Source organism: Amblyomma americanum, chromosome 1 (assembly GCF_052857255.1).
Source record: "Amblyomma americanum isolate KBUSLIRL-KWMA chromosome 1, ASM5285725v1, whole genome shotgun sequence".
Classification (NCBI taxonomy): Eukaryota; Metazoa; Arthropoda; class Arachnida; order Ixodida; family Ixodidae; genus Amblyomma; species Amblyomma americanum.
The window spans coordinates 159,523,135-159,529,134 of record NC_135497.1 but is presented as its reverse complement, the minus strand read 5'-3'; the positions used below and the strand labels follow the sequence as shown (position 1 = coordinate 159,529,134).

General features: G+C 51.0%; 1 protein-coding gene across 2 annotated transcripts in view; it reads right to left on the bottom strand.

Moving 5' to 3' along the window:
- The window catches only part of LOC144114048 (sal-like protein 1), a 149,132-nt gene that overhangs the window by 64,488 nt on the left and 78,644 nt on the right, over window positions 1–6,000 (bottom strand). The window lies entirely within an intron of this gene.

Sequence of the window (6,000 nt, the reverse complement as noted above, 5' to 3'; positions counted from 1 at the left end):
GATGCATATGACATCATAATGCATGGATCGCCATATGGTATTCGCCTACGAACGCTTAAACAATTCGCAACTGATTTTCTTATCTCATGCTATTTCGGTTCCATACACTAAACGATGGCTGTGACGTGCGAGGTGTGCTGAGGTCACGTGAAGCGTGAAAAAAAAAAGCGATATAACTGCTGATATGTCGTTTTTTTTGTTACTCTAGCTCTTGAAACGGGCTGGTATAAGCGTTGTAGGGAAATGGAACTACGTATCAGCAATTATAATGCAGTTTTTTCATGCCTCATGTGGCGTAAGTACACCTTACACGCCACACCCTTCCCTCGGTTGTTGAAACCGAAACAGCATCAAGAAGAAACGCAGTTATAAATTATTCAGTGGCCGTAGGGAAATGCCACGGGATGGTCCATGTACGCTAATGTCTAATGCATCGTTTGAAAGAAGAAAACCAGCAAGCAAAAATTTGGTTTCTATACTCCTTTATTTATTGCGTGTAATACTTATGACTAACCTTGCTGGACTACAGCCTGCCTCTATATGAACTAAAGAGGCCCACGTTTAACGTTAATATGTGTAGCGAGACGACAACAGTGGAGTAACGTATCCAGAAAACATATCTTTAGAGTTGACCAGACGTCAGTTTGTATCACTGTGGGCTACAACAAACACGAACATTTTCGCATGCCGCCTGCATCGAAACGTGGCCGCCGCTACCGGGGTCGAACCCGCGACCTGAGCCGCAGAGCCACCGCTGCGGGCGATTACCACACGCAACAGTATCCGCTTCTTAAACTTATCATCACTGAGCATCAGTCTGGCCTAAGTCTTTCGAACGCGACAGGAGACAAGCAACGCGAATGCGCGTTACCTTGCAGTACCTTCAGCGAGCTCGAAGAGCTTCCTCGCGCACTGCTGTACACTCGCATCTCGCGAGCCTCGTCCACAACGCAACGGGCATCGACAGTCTGAGCAGAGCGGCGAGGAGCAGACAGGCGCCCGATGCAGCAGGGGTGGCCGACATTGCCCGGCCGCGCGAAGAACGATGCTCGGCCGAGTGTCGGCGGCCAGGAACGAAGGTGAGAGATAAAACGCGCACGCGAGGAAAAATCGACAGAAGCCGGTTTGCAGCCGCCAACAGGACCGCTTATCAAAAACGAGAACAACAATTTGGGCGACACGAGTCGACACGGACTCCCCGACGCATTCGTTCGGTCAAGCCCGGCTGTGTAGGAGAGCTTTGGAGACACGCTAGAGCGCGCTCCTTATCCGCGCAGCACCCCGGTCCGTTCTGGGCGCGTGATTACATTGTTATAGCTGCGTTTTTTTTCCAAGGGATCCCCCGCTGCGTTCGGCTCCCAGGGCCCGATTGGAGGGTCCCACCGGAGCATGAAAGAAGCCGGCCCTGCAGCTGTGCACGGAGCCCCCGGGGGCCACAGCTCGAAGCGGGGCGAGCGAGGCGCGCATGTTGAACGCCGCTCCGGAGACGCGAGCGTCCGTGCGCAGTCGCCGGTGCCGGCCGGCAGAAACGGCATGTGCGAATCGCGTTACAGTTATAGAGGCCGTTTCTAGTGCAGCCAACAGGAGTCCCAGGGGCTACCACAAATGAACGTTATCCGCGGTAATGTTAACCGATGGTCGACAATAGCGCTACATAATTGAGACGCTTTGGAAGACAAAGTTCCTAGCCACTATACAGCCTTTCTTTTTCCCCTTTTCAGTTACCTTTCTGGGAGTAGGCATACTGCAACTGGGCTGTGGCAGCAGCGTTCCGACAGGCGGATTTCACATGAACAGCTTACTACGCATGCGCGGCACAGCCCAGAGAGCACGTGCGCTCAGTGTTGTAAACAATGAAATGTATGTAAGCTTTAAATTTCAGTCTTGCGGTGATTTTAAAAGAGAGGGAAATACGGTTGTCGCGCTATACGTCACGACACCTCGTCATCCCGGCCACGTATATATGGGTGTTTTCCCATTTCTTATTTGCCGGTTACAGCGGAAGAGTCCGCGTGCTTTCCGCTAGCGATGGAACAGGAGACGCAGCGACACCATGCCCCTCCAAATGCGGCGCACAGGCACTCGGGACGGCTGCTCAATTTCCCGCCGCTTCGACTTGCTCTAAACGGCAGGCAGCGCTGACGACAGCTGCAGCCGCTTCCAGGCTACGTAGGGATTCCACTACGTGTACTGGACAGAAAGCAACTGCAGTCGCAGAGCAGCACTGCAAGATGTCGAAACCTACCCAAAGCAAGCAGCAACTCCATCGACCGATTGATCCGGCACCTATAGTATCGCCTCGGGTTTGTTGTCGTGGCAGGAGATAAAAAGAAACAGGAGACAGAAAACGGCCTTTGTCCCGCGGTGGCAGTGTAAAGCAGCCAGCGGCCACATACGCGGTATGGGAACGCTCCACAGAATAGCGATGTTTCGGTCAGTGTCGTTTTATGCATACACTTTAACCCCAACAATGTGTGAGAGAAGAAGCGTTTGCGCATAGAAATGACCTCTTTACTTCCGACACGGTGTTAAGTGCTACCCAGCCTGTGGACAGGTCCGTGCAAACTATCCAGCAGCCATGCAGTCAGGGAGAACCATGCTCTGCACGTTTCAGCGTCATTTCGGTTTCTACCAGGGTTAATTGGCAGCTATTTGCGACGAAGTCAATCTCCGAAGACCACGACGGCCAGAATCATAGCTAATAGTGAGACTATATACAATTAGGGATGCATGTCCACTCAGCAACTCTCTCGGGCCCAGACGCCACAGGGGGGTGATGATATCAGGGAACCCTTTCCCACACTGACAGAAGTAGCACATTTCGAGTGCTGTGACACCCACGCAGTAAGGGACTGTCTCCGCTCATATATACGCCTAGTCTGAGAGACAAGAGGAGGAGGAACTCGCTGTTAGGGAAATAAAGGCTAGAAGTGTGAGGAACTTTTGCGTTAGCGCTGTCGTACCCTTCAGAAGCCACAGCTGTCGAAAGTGAGGCGTGAAAGGACTAGTAAATGAAACTCACTCAGAGCATTTTGCTCAGTCTCCTGGCGGCAGAGGAAACGAGGTCCCCGTAAACCAATTAGCCTGTGTAGAAAAGCACCAATAATCGACGGCGAATGCTTTTGGTGTGTAAAGAAAAACGCCGAACCACATTGGTCTGCCTGGAGAAGCTTAATTCATGCTGTAAAATAATGAAAGAGAAAGGACGGCGGCCAATGGCTCGTGGGCGTGGTCAGCGATCTCTCAGGTCGTGCGGTTTCGGTTTCGCCCGCGTGCGGCCCCGGAATTCCTTGCGCTGCAGCGCCGACGAGAATAGCATTTTCGAAAATCTAGAAACTGATATAGATATTGCTTACGGTGGGCTCCAAACTTCTCATAAAATGCGGAGCCCAACTGTAATAGTTAAAAAGTTAACTGTTCAGTGTTAGTGACCAGCCTGCTAATTAGCACGTCTTAGCTGTATTCTGGTGCACACTACCGCCGACAAAAGTATGCCGAAAGCATCACTGCTTGTCTAACTCAAAAAAGTCTATGTTTAAAAACTGCAAACAGCCTCGGATGAAACGCCCTGCTTAATAAAAGCAATTCCCTCGTCAACCTCCTGCCCTCGCCTTCACATCTTCGCTAACTGAACAATTGAACGCCCATACCCCCATCCCTTCCGCCTCCCCCCGAAAGACGCTTGGCACCCAAAACCAAGCGCCCGTATACCGTGGTTTCGCGCGTAACCGTTGCCCTCCCCCGACCATGCAGCGCTCCTTGGCTTTGCCATTTTTCTTCTTAATGCGCTCGCAGAGCTAAGCGTTGTTCACTTCTCAAGTTTGCGACTAATTCGCCGTTCTAATTCCTCGGTAGATTTGCGACATACCCTGGCTCGGCTGCCGGCTTCTGCCATCGCCGTGCCCACCCGATGCGCCGTAGATAAGGGGCGCGCGCGCCAGCGTTCTGCGCCCGCGTAACAAGGCTCGCGCAGAGTCGTATATTTCTCGGGTCAGGCTCCGAGACAGCGCTGCAGTCGCGCAGCCCTCTGCAGGTTCGCTACTCCCGCCGCCGAGCGACCACGGGGCGTTTATTACCCGGGTTACGGACACCACTCGTTGGCTGACGCGTGTAACGAGACCCTAACGCTAACACGAGGCGAGCATTGATTTTTTTGTTTTCACTTTCTGCCTTTCTGCGCTGGAGCGGGGCCAGTTGCCAAATATGAAACAAATGCTAGCTGCCACGTATACTGCTCAAGGACGCACGTTTCGACATTAGTCTGCGCTAGCTCGAGGCGTTTTCCGCTTCCTTCGAAGAGGCAATAGAAACTAGAGCAGTTGGCGCTCGACAAACGGTAAATACGGCGGCAAAATTATTGCCGGCAGAATTTCTTTATACATGATCATGTGGTCCAGAGCAGAAATTTATACCACCTGCTACTGACACCAGCGCGTGCGAGCAGGGCGCTGCGGAGCCAAGTAAGCGACGCCTGACACCTGCTAAGGGCCCCTGGTATACTCAGCTGCTGCTCGGACGTACTTATGTAGAAGCCGCACAGACAGTAGCAGCCTTGTAGCTCGAATCTAGCGGCGCTGTAACCCCTCACAAAGTTTAAAAAAAAAAAGAAACAGCCATAAACGGTTCATCCTTTCATGCTTCCTGTGTAACCCCAAGCCGTGATGCATTTTGTAAACAGGGCGATGTGTTTTCTTAGCGCAATGTACCCACCGTACTTCAACAGATCTGCAAGTAGTCGATCCTCACCTGCCGCTTTCCCTGTCTGCATAGCTAGTAAGGCTTCCGTTACTTCCTCTTTAGTTACCATCTCGGTGTCCGATTCCTTGACACCACTGCCTCGGTCATTATAGCGTGCATGATTCCACTACCGTATAGATCTGCGCAAAATTCCTCTACTATATCATAACTATATTATCGATAACGTCGTGCCCCGTTAATACGGCCACGATAATATGAGCGACTCGAATTATGGACAGTTTTTTTCTGGGTACCAAACTTTTTATATATATTTACGCTTAATTAATACGGAAACCCGCTCTCCGGACAATGGACAGGCTGGAAATGCGCGGAGCCCAATGGGGCCCCTGTATTTTTGTCCCGTTAGTATGGACAGCAACGAGAACGAAATCCCGACTGCCCCTACCACATGTTCTGCATCTCGCATTCTGAGTGCAGGGCACCAGCAAAAGGCAGTGCGAAAGTGCGAATGACGTAGTCATGGCCTTTTAGCGAGTTTGTGGTTTCATGTTTCACAGTGGCAAGGTGCCCAGTCGACGCGCCTTACCATTTGCCGCATTGCCTGAATGCCTGCGAAAAAAAATCCATCTCTGCAGCTTGTGCTACGTTGAAAACCCCATTCAGCAGCTGTCAGATGAGTGAGTAAAGCGTTCTTCGGACGTCAACAGCCGGCGCCATCAGGGGTATATCACGAACCTTCAAACGTGCTTGAACCTGCACCGCATTTTGAAGACAATGGCGACCTGAATAATGCAGCTGGAGCTTCCAAGCGTGGCTGATTTTCACAATTCTCTTCCCACCACTATGCGTAGAAGTCTACGTAATCATAAAGCCTTTTTATGTTTTCATGATTCTTTATTACGGACGACTCTCTTTATGGACATTTTTGCTCGGGAACCCAAGAGTCCATACTAACGAGACGCGATTGCTACTGACGTTGCCCACTTTTTCTCTCAATGCGTACATTTGACTTTTACCCACGCCTAATTTCCTCTTTATCCCATTTAGATTACTCTCTTTCTTTAGAGCCAGCTCGATTCTCTCCATATTGTGCAGTTTTACTAGTTTATACTATCTATGGGGTTCATGGCTTTCACATTTTGGCGTTCCATAGTCAGGTCTTGTCTCGTGAATAGGCCTTCCAGTGTCCTGCTTTGCTACCCTACGCCCTGCTTGTACAGCACACTCCGGGATTATGTCGTTCAGATTATCGTTCGTCACTTGGACGCGAAGGTCGTGTTGTCCTCGATCAAAACGGAACAT